The sequence below is a fragment of the Procambarus clarkii genome, chromosome 1 (assembly GCF_040958095.1).
Source record: "Procambarus clarkii isolate CNS0578487 chromosome 1, FALCON_Pclarkii_2.0, whole genome shotgun sequence".
Classification (NCBI taxonomy): Eukaryota; Metazoa; Arthropoda; class Malacostraca; order Decapoda; family Cambaridae; genus Procambarus; species Procambarus clarkii.
In genome coordinates, this window is record NC_091150.1 from 32,431,921 (window position 1) to 32,452,783 (window position 20,863).

A 20,863-nucleotide genomic window follows, 5' to 3' on the forward strand; every position below is an offset into this window, starting at 1 on the left:
TAACTAGGTGAGTACACCCACACACACACACACACACACACACACACACACACACACACACACACACACACACACACACACACACACACACACACACTTGCCCATGATAAATGAATACACAGACCCTCAGCTTACAGGCACAACAGGATTTGGTTGTCAATGTCACACAGGTATTATTAAAGAGAGGTTGAGGCAGCCAGCTCCATGTTCGCTTGACACCTGTCTCTCACACGCCACCTGCCTGCTGGGGGGGGGGAGGACCTGAGGGGCCAGATTCACGAAGCCGTTACACAAGCACTTACGAACCTGTACATTTTTCCTGAATCTTTGGCGACTTTGTTTACAGTTATTAAACAGTTAATGAGCTCCGAAGCACCAGGAGGCTGTTTATAACAATAATAACAGTTGATTGGGAAGTTTTCATGCTTGTAAACTGTTTAATAAATGTAACCAAAGCCGTCAAAGATTGAGGAAAGATGCACACATTCGTAAGTGCTTGCGTAACTGCTTCGTGAATCTAGCTCCAGGTTGCTCCCTGTTGGGTAAGGACCTGATATAGAGAATAACATACCTATATTTGCGTGAGAGACGCAATTAACTGCAATTGTGATTTTATTTTGAAGTGGTTCCCAGGATCAATGGTCCAGCGGCCCGGTTTATGACCGGACTTCTTGCTAGGTGGTCTCATCAACCTGATTGTTGGTCCCCGTATGAATCACCAGGCATCAACCATCGCCGAAAAGCTCTTTCAACAACGATATTGCAAATGCCAGAAAATGCTGCAAATGCCGTATTGCATGATTCGATAGTAGCACACATCAATGCTACTGATGGGGAGAATGGGGGGGGGGGAAGTATGAGGTTAGCATAGCAGCGTCTTAATTGATGCTATTAAGCATCAATTAAGATTGATGTTTACTGCTGGGACATAGCTATAAATAAGAATTTCTGGGGAGCTATAGGAACAATATAACCTGCCTATATAGCCACTGAGATCACCGACCCCCTCGCTGCGTAATCTCTGATCAGGATTCCTGGTTGACAGCGTGATCAGGTACGCTGTTGGTGTATGCAGATCACTGTTCCATGTAGGCACGGCAGCCCGGGTGGTTGGGGAGCGTTCCTGATTACTGAACGTTCCTCGATGTTCAAGGAGCAGGTCTTGATGACTACTGAACGTTCTTGGGTTCTTAGAGAGCGTTCTTGGATGATTACGGGGCGTTCTTGGGTGAATACGGGGCGTTCTAGGATGATTAAGCGACGTTCTTGGATGATTAAGCGGAGTACTTGGGTGTTCAGGGAGCGTTCTTGGGCGCTTAAGGAACGTTCTTGGATGATTAAGCGGCGTTCTTGGATGATTAAGCGGCGTTCTTGGATGATTAAGCGGCGTTCTTGGATGATTAAGCAGCGTTCTTGGATGTTCAGGGAGCATTCTTGGGTACTTAAGGAACGTTCATTGCTGTTCACAAAACGTTCCTGGATAAATTAGGGAACATTCTTTCAGTTGGAATATGGCTCAAAATACTTTTACCATCTGCAGACGACGAGTCACAATAACGAGGCTGAAGACGTTATCACCAAACTACACATCAGGAGATGATGAAACGACGACGTTTCAGGTCCGTCGTGGACCAGGCTGGTACAGCCTGATGAGAGGGGCGGCGACCCCTGACATCTTTTTTCGATTAACAGCCAATTGGTGTGTGCATCTCTGGTTGATGTGAAAATGGCTCCCTTGCAGTCTCTCTCTCTCTCTCTCTCTCTCTCTCTCTCTCTCTCTCTCTCTCTCTCTCTCTCTCTCTCTCTCTCTCTCTCTCTCTCTCTCTCTTAAGACATGGCTAGTGTTACGGGTATGTGGTGTCATATGCGGGTATGTGGTGTCAAATGGATATGTGATTACGGCAAAGTTACAAGTACAACACTCTCCCTTCGCTGGGTTGTTCATCCTTTTATTTATACCGAGCCAATTTGGGCTGGACGGTATAGAGCGACGGTCTCGCTTCATGCATGCAGGTCGGCGTTCAATCCCCGACCTTCCACAAGTGGTTGGGCATCATTCCTTTCCCTCTTTCCCCTGTTCCATCCCAAATCCTTTATCCTGACTCCCTTCCCAGGGCTATATAGTCGTCGTGGCTTGGGGCTTTCTCCTGATAGTTATCCCTTCCCTTATGTGGTTATCTTATGATGAAAGTAGAACGTAACTACTTTCCACATTGTATCACTTAAAATGACATATGCAAATGAGTGCAATTGCATATCAACCCCCCCACCCTCTCTAAAGGCAATTTACCTTAAGATGGCTTACTTAATGTAAACTGATATCCTTATTCTGCTGTAAGATTCGAGGAAGTCACGGCATGCATAACAGCGTGCGTAATAGTTTTTAGCGTCGCGCGAAGATGAATTACCTGTCAGAGGTGATAAGGATGCTATTTGGGGAGGGAGAGAGAGAGAGAGAGAGAGAGAGAGAGAGAGAGAGAGAGAGAGAGAGAGAGAGAGAGAGAGAGAGAGAGAGAGAGAGAGAGAGAGAGAGAGAGAGAGAGAGACGTCATAGTACTGTTAAATAATCCAATGGGAACACACATATATATATACCTACCTTGCCTTGTTCCAATGACCTGAAGAGAGAATGGGCGAATGTGCCTTTGGAGGAACCAACAACATTCTCACGAGGAAATCCGTAGGAGCCGTAATGAGGATTCGAACCTATGTGGGTGTGTGGTTCCCACACACACGCCCTATAGTCACCCAGGCCTCGACATGGTCAAGGGATTGCAACCTGGAGTTCTACTGAACACACAAGGGTTTCCTGAGGCTTCAGTAAAAGCCTCAAGAAACCCTTATGTCTGATGGCACAAATCAGGAAAATCTGATCTGCCTGAAAATCACAAATCCTCAGGAAATCTGATGACAATCTTGCATCAATGATTCATCTCTTAATGTGATTGTTGTCCAGTCATGGAATAATTGAGGTTCTTCGAAAGCTATTAATAATTCATACATTTTACCTGTGCGTTTATATATAGGGGAGGGGGGAGGTAATTATCAGGGGAAAGCACGAAGCCGATACGAATATATAGCACTTGGAAGGGGTCAGGATAAGAATTTGGGATGAGACGGTAGGGAAGAAATAGTGCCCAACCACTTGAACGGTCGGGGATTGAACCCGACCTGCAGGAAGCGAGACAGTCGTTCTACTGCTCTAGAGAGAGAGAGAGAGAGAGAGAGAGAGAGAGAGAGAGAGAGAGAGAGAGAGAGAGAGAGAGAGAGAGAGAGAGAGAGAGAGAGAGAGAGAGAGAGAGAGAGAGAGAGAAAGAGAGAGAGAGAGAGAGAGAGAGAGAGAGAGAGAGAGAGAGAGAGAGAGAGAGAGAGAGAGAGAGAGAGAGAGAGAGAGAGAGAGAGAGAGAGAGAGAGAGAGAGAGAGAGAGAGAGAGAGAGAGAGAGAGAGAGAGAGAGAGAGAGAGAGAGAGAGAGAGAGAGATGAGAGAGATGAGAGAGATGAGAGAGATGAGAGAGATAAGAGATGACAAAGAAGAGGGAAGCTGTGACATGTCAATACCCCAGCCAGGTCCCCATCACCAGGGCGGGCATAGTGTATGCAGCGGGGCACCGCGGCCCACAACACCCAGACTAATCCTGGTTACGAGGGAGGCGCGTCCTGCTTACTTATCACCCGAGTAATGCAAGGCAACAAAATGCCGCGGTCGTCTCCGGGTGCCAAGGAGCGCCTCCCATGGTCATAGCGTGATCTAAATGCACCGTGTGAGCATGAGGAGCGTCCACACACACCACCGGCAATTACCCAGGTGAGCATAGGCGAGTATCGTCTTGATTACGCTACACCGACGCCTTGTGTCTCGGGGGAAGAGAGCGAGTTCATCCAGCGGGGAGAGAGAGAGAGGGACACAGGGCGGACGGACGCCCAGTGACTCTGGGACGTGAGATATACGGAAAGCAAGGGAATAATAATGGCTTCTGCCACAGGGTTTCTTGAGTGATGGAGTGCCGGCCAGAACCCGAAAACTACTTTGCTTGTCTGCCACTGTTGATGACCGGAAGCTCGGCGCGTCACGCCCGAGGGCCGGACGAACCGCCGGGTGCGCGCCTTTGCTACAGAAAATTGCTTGTTTACGTTCTGCAATATGTATTCATTACTGTATTGCATTGCATAAAGATTACCTACTGGTATTCAAGAGGGTTGTTTGGTAAAATAGGTCAGTTATGTGTTCATCCGGGGGAGACCGGTCGGCCGAGCGGACAGCACGCGGGACTTGTGATCCTGTGGTCCTGGGTTCGATCCCAGGCGCCGGCGAGAAACAATGGGCAGAGTTTCTTTCACCCTATGTCCCTGTTACCTAGCAGTAAAATAGGTACCTGGGTGTTAGTCAGCTGTCACGGGCTGCTTCCTGGGGGTGGAGGCCTGATCGAGGACCGGGCCGCGGGGACACTAAAAAAGCCCCGAAATCATCTCAAGATAGCCTCAAGATCCGTGTCTATGTTCAGGAAGTCATTTAGTTTGTAGTTATGTTATTGTCGTAATTAAACTGATAATTGCTGAATTACATATGTTCTAGGAACTATTATGTAATTGTTATGTAATTAGCGTTGTGTTTTTTTTTTCATAGTGACAGCTACTTATATCATTTAATCACTTCAATGCGAACCGCGTTTCCACTGCCCAATTTAAGCTATTAAGTGACAACGTAAGTCACTCAGATACTTGCATGGCATAAGACAGCTTTGCTAATGTGATGCAAATTAGTAAAAGTGTTGACGCACAGCATTATAAAAGCTGCGTCCAACTTCATGTCATTAGATTTTCTGTAATGTTCAGCTTCGTTCTTTGTTATGGGGCGTTCCCTTGACCTTACAAACATTCTACCTGATGCCAATGTGTATTTACACATTCCTGGTGAAAAAAAAACCAATAGCTACTGCAAATACGCAATTAAGATCGTAAAGCGTCGAACTTCATGCAATCTTGCACGTGAGAACTAGGGGCCAGATTATGCCTTGCATAAGTGCTTGCATAAGAAAGCACTTATGCAAGCACTTACGAACGTGTACATCTTTCCTCAATCTTTGACGGCTTTAGTTACAATTATTAAACAGTTTAAAAGCATGAAAACTTCCCATTCAACTGTTGTTATTGTTATAAGCAGCCTCCTGGTGCTTCGGAGCTCATTAACTGTCTAATAATTGGAAACAAAGCCGCCAAAGATTGAGAAAAGATGTACAGGTTCGTAAGTGTCTGCGTAAGTGTGTTCGTGAATCTGGCCCCAGGAGGAAGTAGTCGACGTATCGAGCAAAAGCTTGAAGCCTATCTGGCAATTCAAAGCACATAAACTCATCAGACCCTAGTTAATATCCCAGATTTTTGTACCTCTTAGACCATAAACTCTAAACCGTAATTGGAATCGCACCGCGCCAGCATTATGCTGATAAAACAGACCAGAATCTGTAATCCACAATAAACAAAGCGGCGAGTCCGTGGCACAATAAAGCCGCTCTTCTGCGGTTGGCAAACTGGTCATAACTCGGGAGCCTCGCCTTTTGTCTTGGTGGAGCCACGGGGGCCTGTCCTTCACGCGGTGAGTAGTGAGACAAGGCAGCCACCAACCCACCGCTGTGATGTGCGACCCTAATTACCATGCCTGATGATGGGGGGACCGTGCTAGAAAGTACAGCCCAACGTGATGTGTGTGTGTTGGGGAATAAACAATGAAAGTGGATGAGTGATGTTAGGAGGGATGAGATCTCTGGAGTATCTCTGGAAGACTTGCTTTCTCCACGAGTGTTCAAGGAACTGCTGATTATAGACAATTTTTTTTTTATCAGAGTTAATTTTATTTCTTATTAAGGCTACTGCATAGCTCGGTCGATAGAGCTTTGGTCTCACACGCGTGGGGTCAACGGTTCGAATCTCCTACAGCCCAAGGGACTGGAAGTGTTAATTATTGACTTCCTCAACCGGAAAAAAAGTCACAAGTGGCAAAAATAAACATATTTCCTATAGAAAAAAATAAAAAAATAGCAACACTGAGTGCAAAAATTCTCAAAACGTTTCCAGAAAAATTTCGACACCTTCGGCACGTTCCTGAATGATACTGGAAGCAAGATCTCCGGTGGTTCTAATTCCCCTCACGCAAATAACTTCCCCATTGCTGAAGTGCAACATGGCACTGGAAGTGTCAACGACGCTTGGGGAGGCCAAGATCACCCTCAAGATCACCTGGAAGAAACGGTAACGCCGCTCCGGAGACGTAATTGGGATCAAGTTTCCGATAATTCTCTTGATCACCAAGAAGTTTTTATAGATGCAGTCAGCCCTGTCATTTTCTGGTAATAAATCTGAAGCTTTAATGATCAAAGATGCCGATGTCTATTCGAGAAGCTATTACGAGTGCCTACTAACTACCACATAATAATTAGATAATTGGAGGTAGCACATGATAGATAATGCACGATAGATAAATCACTAGGAGAATACATACTCTCTTTTTTACTTTTGGTGATCAGAAACCATTCAAAAATTTCCTTCCTCGGGACGCTAGTGAGTTATGAGCTATTAAGAAACCACCGCCAGTCCGGGCAGAAAAAAACTCCTTCCAGGGTTAAGATCAAGACGTAGGAGAGAAGCTGTTGTCGCCCCCACGCCTACACTTGGCCAGTTAAGACAAGTGCTAATTCCTGTACGACAGTTCAAGCGAGCTTGGAAAAAAACACACAGGAGTAACACTTAATTTTAGATCAACATTTTTTTTTAACATTGATTCATTGGTTTGTTAGCCGGTTTTTAACGTTGATTCATTGGTGTGTTAGCCGGTTTTTAACGTTGATTCATTGGTGTGTCAGCCGGTTTTTAACGTTGATTCATTGGTTTGTTAGCCGGTTTTTAACGTTGATTCATTGGTTTGTTAGCCGGTTTTTAACGTTGATTCATTGGTTTGTTAGCCGGTTTTTAACGTTGATTCATTGGTTTGTTAGCCGGTTTTTAACATTGATTCATTGGTTTGTTAGCCGGTTTTTAACATTGATTCATTGGTTTGTTAGCCGGTTTTTAACATTGATTCATTGGTTTGTTAGCCGGTTTTTAACATTGATTCATTGGTTTGTTAGCCGGTTTTTAACGTTGATTCATTGGTGTGTCAGCCGGTTTTTAACGTTGATTCATTGGTGTGTCAGCCGGTTTTTAACGTTGATTCATTGGTTTGTTAGCCGGTTTTTAACGTTGATTCATTGGTGTGTCAGCCGGTTTTTAACGTTGATTCATTGGTTTGTTAGCCGGTTTTTAACGTTGATTCATTGGTTTGTTAGCCGGTTTTTAACGTTGATTCATTGGTTTGTTAGCCGGTTTTTAACGTTGATTCATTGGTTTGTTAGCCGGTTTTTAACGTTGATTCATTGGTTTGTTAGCCGGTTTTTAACGTTGATTCATTGGTGTGTCAGCCGGTTTTTAACGTTGATTCATTGGTTTGTTAGCCGGTTTTTAACATTGATTCATTGGTGTGTCAGCCGGTTTTTAACGTTGATTCATTGGTTTGTTAGCCGGTTTTTAACGTTGATTCATTGGTTTGTTAGCCGGTTTTTAACGTTGATTCATTGGTTTGTTAGCCGGTTTTTAACGTTGATTCATTGGTGTGTCAGCCGGTTTTTAACGTTGATTCATTGGTGTGTTAGCCGGTTTTTAACGTTGATTCATTGAACTATCAATGTTCTTTTAAGGTCGACTCATTGGCTAATCAACAGGTTTAACGTCAACTCATTAGTTTATCAACGTCATTGGCCCAGATTTCCTCCTTACCCACGTGGCGGTTTGAGTAGGTCTATATAGCCTTTGTCTCCTATGTCAGGAGAATTATATTCGGCTCCGTTTTCTTTCCAAGTCTGAACGTCGTGGCGACGCAAGAGAGGAGAGGAGAGTCTTATGCTTAGTTCAAGTTCAAGTACGTTTATTAATATATATATATATATATATATATATATATATATATATATATATATATATATATATATATATATATATATATATATATATATATATATATATATATATATATATATAGCGCCTTCGGAACAATCCCAGACTTAAATAATACATCTGTCATGTATTTGATGTATTCATAGTTGTATTGACTGGAACAAAAGGGTCAGCGTTGTGTGGCAGTGGGTGTATCTACTTCTACTCTCTCTCTCTCTCGCCCACATGACAGCGAGGTCGTGTGTGTGTGTGTGTATATACAGATATGTGGTAGAAGCCGTAACGCATACATATGTGGGCGCCCCTAGTGTATATGCATTGTGAGGCGAGGCTTGGATGTGTGTGTGTGTGTGTGTGTGTTTGTGTGTGTGTGTACTCACCTAGTTATACTCACATAGTTGTGCTTGCAGGGGTTGAGCTCTGGCTCTTTGGTCCCGCTTTTCAGCTGTCATTCAACCGGTGAACAGAGTCCTGGGCCTACTGGGCTTTAACATATCTACATTTGAAACTGTGTATGGAGTCAGCCTTCACAACATCACTGCCTAATGAATTCCATTACTCTGACACTGAAAAAGTTCTTTCTAACATCCCTGTGGCTCACTTGGGAATTCAGTTTCAACTTGTGTCCCCCTTATTCGTGTACCCCTCTGGTCTTGTTAAACAATTTATCTTTATTTACCCTGTCGATTCCTCTTAAAATTTTGTAGGTAGTGATCATATCTCCCCGAGCTTTCCTATCTTCCAGCGAGGTGAGAGGTGCATTTCACGCAGCCTTTCCTCGTAACTCATGCCTCTTAGTTTTGGGACTAGCCTAGTGGCATACCTCTGAACTTTTTCCAGCTTAGTCATGTGCTTGACAAGGTACGTGTATGCGTGTGTGTAGTGTGTGTAGTGTGTGTGTGTGTGTGTGTGTGTAGTGTGTGTGCGCGCGCGTGTGTGTTGTTGAAATTCGAGACCCCAGTGTGGCTTTTGAACATGGCATTGTGATGGTGGGTGGGGTGCCTGTGTGTGTGTGTGGGGGGGGGGGAGGATGATGGAACACCGGCTATAGTGATGTTGTCTCGTCTCTTTACGGCGCCTGGGCGCTTGTCCAGAGTTCACGTGTTGTTTATGTATATTTCAGAGTTGTAGTATTCGACTGCCGCGATGGTATCCTAAGTTAGTGTATATATATATATATATATATATATATATATATATATATATATATATATATATATATATATATATATATATATATATATATATATATATATATATATATATATGCGAACAAGCCTGAATGGTCCCCAGGACTATATGCAACTGAAAACTCACACCCCAGAAGTGACTCGAACCCATACTGCCAGGAGCACAATGCAACTGGTGTGTACAGGACACCTTAATCCACTCGACCATCACGACCGGTCAAAAGCTGATGGTAGCCGAGTCTATTTTGTCCATCATCCCGCCGGCACTCTGATGAAATCACCTCATTCTTTGGGACACAATTCAGGCTTGTATATATATATATACATATATATATATATATATATATATATATATATATATATATATATATATATATATATATATATATATATATATATTAACCATTTCAAGAGGACATGCACGGATGTCCTGCAATGCTATTTCGTATATTTCGTAGGCTTTAATTATATGCATCGAAGTATACATACTTATTTTTAATTAAACAAATGTACACATTACCCGTAAGCCACCTGAGACTGTACAAAAAAAAACACGACAATTAAACGCCATTAAAGTATTAAGTTCCTTCTACCACAAGAAATACATTTACCCGAGTCTACACAAGTAAGTTTTCACACAAGTCGTTATCCAAAGATATACTAACCAAGCCTAGCCTAGCCTAGCCTAGCCTAGTCTAGTCAGTTAACCGCGTGTAAATACAAATCCAGCTTCTTAAGGCGTCAGTAAATATGACTCTCTTAATACGTCAACACTCACACCTGTCTCCTCTGAGCTCCCACCAATCTTAGCTAACTACCTAACCACCGCCAGGCCGCAGCTAACGACCCACATGTGTGTTTAAGCCCCCCGCCGACATGACCCCGCGCGGTGATTAACAATTAGCAGGTTAGTTTGCCTGCTATTTGCAGCCCTGATTATGATAAGTTGTTCTAATGGTTCCAGCGCAGCAAAAACCGGGTGTAAGCGCCTTCTGGAGAAAAACCTTCCAGCGTTGGGCGACAACAACGCTATCCGCTCAATTACTCATGGCTTATCACTCAATGGGTTCTTGTTCCTAGCGTGAGCCTTGAGGGCAAGGGTTGTAAGGGCTGTTGCAAGGGCCCCACCTTGCTCCTTTCCTCCCACCTCGAGACTATAGGAGCTTCAGGAGTGGTGGTGGAGTTTTTTTTCTTAAGAGCCCCAAACACGTCAACAGAGATTTAAAGTCAGATTCCTGACCTGACCGTCCTTGCAAAATGATGCAATAAGTGTAAGATTGCAAATCAACTTAACGGGATTATATAGAGACCAATTTCCAACTATTACGTTACTCAAAAAGACGTCAGCCGGTCAATTTAAAGAATGATTTTGAGGTGGGAGAAGTGTTTAGAGGAGCCAATAGCTCTAAACTGAGAGAAATAGGCTCGGAGACTATTACACTAGGAGACACTAGGGGGCTCAATATCGTGAGACAGGGGGCTCTATAACGTGAGACAGGGGGCTCAATACCGTGAGACAAGGGCTCAACACCGTGAGACAAGAGCTCAACACCGTGAGACAAGGGCTCTACACCGGGAGACAAGAGCTCAACACTGTGAGACAGGGGGCTCAATATCGTGAGACAAAGGCTCTACACCGTGAGTCAAGGGCTCTACACCGTGAGACAAGGGACTGACAAAGGTAATCCCAGGTATTAGAAACCGTTCACGAGAGGAGGTAAGGTCAAGAGAAAGCAGTACGACTCCTTATTGCATTTGGAAGGGATCTGAGGATGCCAGACTTAAGGATAGAACGAGGCCAATGGAATATGGTGTCATCCACTTGGACGCTCGGGGGGATTGAACTCAGACCTGCAAGACGTCAGCCCACCGCGCTATCGTCCTGTCCCGTGTGAAGAGTGATTAAGGAACCCTAATTAACATTCACAAGAACAGTGAATGTTAATTATCGTACATGTTCGATATATACAAATAAAAGGGTATAATTAATGGGAATGTTAATATGGTGTTAACTATATATTGACGCAAAAGACGCAATACTGGAAAAAGGAACGTGGAACCTAATCTCCCTCTGCAACACCGAATCACTTAATTCTTATTGACACAGAAGATGTTTAAAAAAAATTATAAAAAATAAAACTTGAAAAATACTGAGGGATTATGTGGTTATCATTTTATCTTTTTATCTCTGTGGTTATTGAATTCTTGAGACAACATCACAAGTTCGCAAATGAACCAGTTATAGAGTATTTAAACACTTGTAAGAAAGGGTGCTAATCAAAGCATGATTTAAGGAACAATAGCTAAATATAAATAGCCTAACCTACGCATGTGAAAGGAGAGTGAGGACTTCTTGGCTCGTCTTGGCCCGTCTTGGCTCGTCTTGGCCCGTCTTGGCTCGTCTTGGCTCGTCTTGGCCCGTCTTGGCCCGTCTTAGACGCTTATCAAGTGCCAGCTGTTACCTGCAGGAAGGAAGTCATTAACAAGCCAGAGAGCAGGTTGGACGGCTGGAGAAGTTTATTAATATATGAAATAATATAATAATTGAGGTACGCCAGTCTACTCCCACAATAGGCATCCAAATTCTGAAAAAATGAAGTACCAGTGGTCGTGGCCCTATCACACTGTCCGTGGCCCCCATCACACTATCCGTGGCCCCATCACACTATCCATGGCCCCCATCACACTATCCGTGGCCCCTATCACACTATCCATGGCCCCATCACGCTAACCATAGCCCCATCACACTATCCATCCTGATGTCTGGAGAGAAGTATCCATCCTGACCTGTCGGAGGTCAAGTATCCATTTCAGGGAATTAGCTGGCTGAGGATGGCAGACCTTGCTCAAGCTGCCGTCAGTCAGGGGCTCCCACTTGACTGATACGTCCTTAAGAGCATTGTCAACTTAATGATGATTTGATGCAAATATCACCTACACTGGGCTTTAATTAATCTTTTCTGCTTTAATCTGTCCAACCATTCGTCTTAGTTCCCTGACTGTTTATTTTTTTGCCTCGTCTCTCTCTCTCTCTTATTGCTGTATCTTTTTAATGCACACACATATTGTATGTAATGTGTGTGTGTGTGTTTTATATGTATGTATTATACATAACATTATCAAAGAACTAGATTACCAACGAATTTTGATAATGTATTGAAATACGAAAACGTTCAGAACTTTCGTTTCATTTTCTTAGTGGATACTAACGCATTATATATATATATATATATATATATATATATATATATATATATATATATATATATATATATATATATATATATATATATATATGTCGTACCTAGTAGCCAGAACGCACTTCTCAGCCTACAATGCAAGGCCCGATTTGCCTAATAAGCCAAGTTTTCATGAATTAATTGTTTTTCGACTACCTTACCTACCTAACCTAACCTAACCTAACTTTTTCGGCTACCTAACCTAACCTAACCTATAAAGATAGGTTAGGTTAGGTTAGGTAGGGTTGGTTATGTTCGGTCATATATCTACGTTAATTTTAACTCAAATAAAACAAAATTGACCTCATACATAATGAAATGGGTAGCTTTATCATTTCAAAAGAAAAAAATTAGAGAAAATATATTAATTCAGGAAAACTTGGCTTATTAGGCAAATCGGGCCTTGCATAGTAGGCCAAAATGTGCGTTCTGGCTATTAGGTACGACATATATATATATATATATATATATATATATATATATATATATATATATAAATTGTATTAACACACAAACGACACCACAAAACGATACAAGATCCAGTACAAAGCACTATAACAACAGGGCAACTATTTGCAGTTGCAAATCAAGATTGCATTTCGACCCCTTAGAATAACTATCTATCACTGAAAGATAGAATATGAGAACAAGGAACGTTTGAAGCAAACATCACAATGAGGTAAAAAATTATGAAAAAGCCACAACTAATCTGAATTTCATTCTTAAAGAGACATAAGGTTGACCTCGAAGTCAACTTCGAAGTCCCCTTTACGAATGAGCGATCGCTCCATATGATTCCAGAATCCCAGAATCTAGAAACGGTAGATTCTGATTCCCACATTGGGAATCTAGCAGCAGCAGCAGCAGCAGCAACAGCAGCAGCAGCAGCAGCAACAGCAGCAGCAGCAGCAGCAGTCAGGGGGGCCAAACCCTGAGATATAACAAAGATAAACCTAATGTATAAGCAGTTACCCCCTAATACACACTAATACACACTAAGGAAATACTCAGGACACAGCAAGATAAACAAACATCAAAACCCGAGTCACACCGGCCGAGAAACAACCATTCGCCACCCGCGATCCACATTCTCAGGACGAAGTAAATCCCCCATTCACTGCGGTCATTCCGTACCTTTACCACATCGAACTGCAGAAACAATAGCGTACAAGGGGGCGTAAAAACTAAAGTTATTGGATAATTCCCCGTGCTTAGCAAGGCCATAAAAACGGCTGAAAGGTTTATGTGGGATCAAGCGACCTGCTTTACTGGACCACTTGCTATAAATTCAACCATTCACCTGCGCCCGAATGGCCTCTCTTGATGATTATTGAGGTTTGCTTTTCCATTCGGACGGATCAACCCCTCGCAAAACACGTTTTTTCTACTGACTTTTTTGTTCTTTTTTGGGCTTCGTTCTCGATATTCTAGGTTCGGGGTGCTGGCATATATATATATATATATATATATATATATATATATATATATATATATATATATATATATATATATATATATATATATATATATATATATATATATATAATATATATATATATATATATATATATATATATATATATATATATATATATATTAATGCATACAATGCATCAAAATCACAGTAATTTCGCGATTGACTTAATTCACTAACACAAAATAATTCATGAATTAAATACGGAAAAGTTACATTTTTATCGTATGGGACTATCTTGCATACATTAAATATACACAGATGGGTATACGCATTACATACGCAAGGCATATACAATCTGCATGCATGTATAAATGTATTTTTATTATTTAGACTCCCTGGAAAGACAAAACTACCGCGTCTCGACACCAGAACGCGAACAATGCAGTTTCAGGCCCACCCACCCAGAGACATTTGAAGGTATATATACTCATGGATTTATAGCCTCTGCCACTCCATATGAAGCTAGAGGGAAGATATACCACAATCGACTTGAGAATGGTACAGGACGGACCGAAACGTCGTCGTCACTTCACCTTCTAGTGTGTGGTCTGGTCAACATACTTTAGCCACGTTATTGTGACTCATCGCCTGCATATACCATGCGCTCCAAAGGACGCTGGGAAATACCATGAGGGGAGAAATACCATGGTAGAGCTGGAGAAGTTATACCATGAGCTCCACATAACTATTCTTGGTTTATATATTAGGGTAGGTAGCCTTGCACAGGAAAGTTACTTCAGTGGATAAGGGAGTACCTAAGCGACATAGGAGTGTGTGTGTGTTACTGTGAGGGGTGATAGCTCAGAGTGGTAAGATGTCACTAGCGGAGTCCCACAGGGTTCTGTACGCGGACCCATCCTGTTTCTGATATATGTAAATTGGTCAGGAAGAGACTATAGACTCATTCCTTAATGTTTGCTGAGTATGTAAATATTATGAGGAGGATTGAGACAAGAAGATAGCAAGCGGCATACAGATTACTTGGGCAAACTGAATGAATGGTCCAACCACTTGTTGGACCATTGTCAAAGTAATTAAACTAAGCGAAGGGAGCAGGAGGCCGGACAGAAGGTACCAAGTGAGAGTTAAAATTCTTCGGGAATCAGGTAAAAAAAAAAAAGATCTGGGGGTCAATATCACACCGAACATGTATTTGGAAGCCCGCATCAAAAGAATGTCTTCAACAGCATATGCTAGGTTGGCCAACATAAGAAGTGCCTCTAGAAATTTGGTTCTGAATGATTCCTTACAGAAGACACACATGTCAGACTAATCCTGGAGAATGAGGCACCAGTGAAAAATCTATATGCAGGCGATGAGTCACAATGATGTGGCTAAAGTATGTTGACCAGACCACACACTAGAAGGTGAAGAGGCGACGACGTTTCGGTCCGTCCTGGACCATTCTCAAGTCGAGAAATCCATATCTCCTCAAGCACAAAACGAAGTTAGAAAATAGTTCTGAGTTATGCTATTAGACTACTCACAGAACTAGGAGGTTTGAGCTAGAAGTAAAAGCTACAGACTTGAAACCTCACGTCCCTGGAAAACAGAAATTTTCAAAAGTGACTCACGCAGAGAACGCAGGTAGAGACCGAGTACCCAAAATGGGTTGGGTAATGGGTAAAATGGTTAAACTCAGTGGGTACCCGAGTACCCACTAAGACATTACAAAAAATAATTATTTCAGTGTCAGAGTAGTTACCAAGTGACACTAGCACTTAGAAGTGATACGGTGGAGTCAGACTCCATACACATAGTTTCAAATATAGGTATGATACAGCCCAATATGCTCAACCTGTACTCCAGTCGCTTGTCCGTTGAGAGATGGGACCAAAGAGCCAAAGCTCCACCCCCGCAAGCACAACTAGGTAAGAACAACTAGGTAACCTATTGAAGCCGCCAAGTAGAAAACGTCAATATTGCGGAGCTTTAATTTGTACTAATAGGTCGTATTTCTAACGAACTGACAGATACCGTAAACAAAATTGCATCGTATTATGTATTCCACCTGTACCCATGTTAATACAAAACGGGTATGAAGCAGTTTTATCCAGCCATACACCATTGTATATTCACCAGCCCTACACCACTGTATTGTACAATCACCATCCTTATATCCACTGTATTATACAATCACCAGACTTATATCCATTTTACTGTACAATCACCAGCCTTATATCCACTGTACTGTACAATCACCAGTCTTATATCCATTTTACTGTACAATCACCAGCCTTATATCCACTGTACTGTACAATCACCAGTCTTATATCCACTGTACTGTACAATCACCAGTCTTATATCCACTGTACAATCACCAACTTTACACAGTGTGTGTTTTACCCAACATTGGCTGCAGTCAGTGCTATCTCTTTCTCTTAATTATCAGTTATGCTCACCTCCCCTTCTTCCTTCTTTAGCTCACTCGTTCCCCTCTGCTTTATTTTTCTCTTCCCCTCTCTCTCCCTTCCTGCCTTCCTGCTTGGGGCGGGGTATCAATAATCTATCATCTTTCAATTATCTTCTATTTATATCAATATTGCATCTATCATCACCCAATCAAGCCTCCCCTAGGTACAAATTTGTTTTACAAGTTCCCTTTCTGTAGGAATTATCTCCATGTAGATGTTCGCTATCCTATAGATGTTCTCGAACCTGCCGGTGTTCTCTCCGTGTAGATGTTCTCTACCCCCTGAAGGAGTTCTACTCATTTCTCCATTCGTCTCCACATTTTTTTCACATCTCAGATATTTTCCTTTTTTCTATCTCTTATCTGTCAGTGTCTCTATTTATGTATCTCATTCTTGTTTACTAATGATTTATAATACAGCATATTTTATATTAATTAAACAGCCAGAATGACTTGACATCAACTGGTGTTCAATGATATAATCCTCTGTGAATTATATCCTAAACTCAAGACGTGTTCCAGTGGGGACAAGTGGCCGAGTCGGTGCAGTCTGTGATTTGTCTGTGATACTTAGTGAAGTATTGGTGATTGAACTGAAGTATCCCGAGATAAGCCAAGTTGAGTTACGAGATGGAATCAATGTCTGTCTGTTAAGGCTTGTTATAATTGAAGCCTGTGTGGAAGTCTGCCAGTGTGTTTCTGGAGACTTCTGCCAGTGTGTTGCTGGAGACCTCTGCCAGTTAAGAAGTATACTATTGATGGTTCTGTTTAGTGTTGTTTACCCCCTTTTCCTTTAGATTTATTATTACTGCCAGTTCTCAATAATTTACCTATGACTCGGGGTGGGATCGAGTAAGAAGAGACACTAAGGGGCCCCATATACAGTTTCTTAAGTAATGAACTCGCTTACTGGCTAAGGGGGCATTACTTTGGTTTTGGAAAAGATGTTCAATGTCAACCAATATTTTTTGACTAGTTGTATATGAGAAGCGCTGCAATTGTTCCAAGTTTCAGTACTGCAGCGTAAATAGAAAGGGATATATATATATATATATATTTTTTTTCCAACGAAATTTACACATTTTCAAGTGTGAATAAAGAAACACACCTTTCAGATATTATCATTCTATGACACTTTTCTGATACATTAGCATATAATAAAGGTTCGTAACTTATGGAGTTTCCAAAACATCTTTAGTTTTCCTAATACAAATATTCAAAGTTCCTCCCCCCCCCCCAAAAAAAAATTTTTTTGTAAATATGTCATGCTTATTGCTATTATAAAATCAATAAATGAACTTAGGAAAAAACGATAAGTTTCGAGTTTAGAGACATACACTTTACATATAAGGTGTAAGTTTCATGTAAATTGAATAAAAAATTAAAGTTATTCAAACGTTTATGTTAGTTGAAAACATTGAAAATAAATACGAAAATAATAAAGTCTAAGGTGCTACCATCTGTGGCTGAGGTTGACATCAACCAGTTTCCTCCAAAATTGGCACCCTTACAGATAGGCTTATGTGCAGTCACTTCTATAAGTTTCATGCAAATCGTCTGATAAAAAAAAAATGAAAAAATAAAGCAAATTTTTGTTTTAACTTAATTTTTTTCTAATAAAGCTAATTATATTTTTTAATATATGCTATTGTGACAGCTGAGAGTCATAGATATGATTTCAGTTGACACTTGTGTTTGATAATCGTTTTTGACCATTTTGGAATAATGTTGACACCTACTTCAATATTTTTTTTTCTCCCTTCCTATTTATGCTACGATGCTGAGACTTGGGCCAGATGAAACACTTTTCATGTACAACTCGTCAAAAAAGATTGATTGAAATCGAACCAGTTTTCATTTTTGGCATATTTTGGGCAAATTTGGAAGTAATGCCCCCCTTAAGTGAGGCCGTAACAGTCCCCCCCCCCCTTGAGTCAGTTCCGACTTGGGCCTTAAAAGAAGACCAAGACGAACATCAGAGTACCTACCAGACGAACATCAGAGTACCTACCAGACGGACGTCAGAGTACCTACCAGACGGACGTCAGAGTACCTACCAGACGGACGTCAGAGTACCTACCAGACGGACGTCAGAGTACCTACCAGACGGACGTCAGAGTACCTACCAGACGGACGTCAGAGTACCTACCAGACGGACATCAGAGTACCTACCAGACGGACATCAGAGTACCTACCAGACGGACATCAGAGTACCTACCAGACGGACGTCAGAGTACCTACCAGACGGACGTCAGAGTACCTACCAGACGGACGTCAGAGTACCTACCAGACGGACGTCAGAGTACCTACCAGACGGACGTCAGAGTACCTACCAGACGGACGTCAGAGTACCTACCAGACGGACGTCAGAGTACCTACCAGACGAACATGAGAGTACCAACCAGACGGACGTCAGAGTACCTACCAGACGGACGTCAGAGTACCTACCAGACGAACATCAGAGTACCTACCAGACGAACATCAGAGTACCTACCAGACGAACATCAGAGTACCTACCAGACGAACATCAGAGTACCTACCAGACGAACATCAGAGTACCTACCAGACGGACATCAGAGTACCTACCAGACGGACGTCAGAGTACCTACCAGACGGACGTCAGAGTACCTACCAGACGGACGTCAGAGTAAATACTAATCACTAAAGCACTTAGCAGACGAGGCCACTGTAGATCCCACCTGTCACCTGAACACTGTCAATACCAGACAAATGACAGGTAATGACCCGTGACAGTGTCATTAGAGACACGCGTCTACCTTCCAAGCGCAGGAGGAAATAGTCCGCGACCTTAACTGATTTGCTTTTGTTGAAATTGAGGCTTTTTTTTCTCTTCTTTGCGGCTGTCTCGTGGCATAGATTTTTTTTCTTTTGTTTAATTGCCTCAAGGATTTTGTATGGTGGATTTGAGTGAAAGTAAACCTGTTCAATTTACAAATATTATTTTGTTATATAAAATATGAAACAATCGATATAAAATTGGATAGATTTTGCTTCAGGAATGACCCAGGTAAGTGCTTGTTTGGATTTTTTTTTAAGCGTAGGTTAGTCATTTTATTCATAGTTAATCATAGTCATATTGCATATGAATATGGTGGGTATGTCTACCATAGATGGGTATGCCCACCATAGATGGGTATGCATAGATATGCCCACCATAGATGGGAATGCCCACCATAGACAGGTATACCCACTATTAGTGGGTATGCCCACCATAGATATGTATGTGTGGGTATGCCTATCATAGATGGGTATGCCCACCATAGATAGGTATGCCCACCATTGATGGGGTATGCCCACCATAGATGGGTATGCCCACCATAGATAGATATGCCCACCATAGATAGATATGCCCACTATAAGTGGGTGTAAGTGGGTATTCCCACCATAGATGGGTATGCTCTCGTATGTCCACCATAGATAGGTATGCATACAGAATCATCATCAGTAACCTCACTATCATAATCACACCATCACCACCACTAGTACCTGCACCATCACAATTCATCACCACACAACCAGCACCATCACCACACAATATCACCACCATTCGGCCCCATTTGAAACATCAATTATTTTCTGACACACATTAAATAGGTTTCAATTCGAAATTTCATACTATTTCAATAACAAGACCATAAAACAGCGGCAAGAATAAATAAACATAAAATGCAATATTAATTATTATTGACAAAAAAGTGAAGATAATCGGCTCATAACAAATCGAAAATTCGGCACTTTTTCTTCCATTCAATATTGAACGAATTCAGTGTTTAAAAGCTTTAATGCGATTGACGGAAGAGGTAGAAACAGATCAAAAGGGAGAGTAATGAGAGTCAGGTTGAGGGAGAGAGTATAGTGAGAGTCAGGGTGAGGGAGGGAGAGTATAGTGAGAGTCAGGCTGAAGACAAGTCTCCTTTAGGTTACATTGAGTTGATTCCCAGCTTCAATGTCTCTCTCCCCGCCCCCCCTCCCCCCTCTCTCTTCCACCACTCCACCACCCCGCGGCCCGGTCACCTGGCAACCCGTTCTCGCAAATTTAATAAGTCAATATTGACTTATTAAATATGTGCATAGGTGACATACTTAACATAATAGTTTCCCTTGAAAAGCTTCATAGAAAACACCGACCTTACCTAACCTACTTAGTATGTTAAGATAAGCATCTTATTGCTTCGTAATTACAATTATTACCTAATCTATACCTATAATAGGTTAAGTAACAATTGTAATTACGAAGCTATAAGATGCTTATTTTAACATACTAAGTAGGTTAGGTAAGGTCGGTGTTTTCTATGAAGCTTTTCAAGGGAAACTATTATGTTTAGTATGTCACCTATGCACGCAACTAATAAGTCAATATTGACTTATTAAATTTGCGAGAACGGGTTGCACCTGGTTATCGCTCTAATCAACCACACAAGCTCGTCTTACTGATGCTTTCGGCAACCAATCAGCTTGGAGTAGAACCCGGAGCAATCAGCGGTATAGGCGTGTTCGGATGGGCACATCCTAATGACACACTTAAACACGGTCATTTTCTTG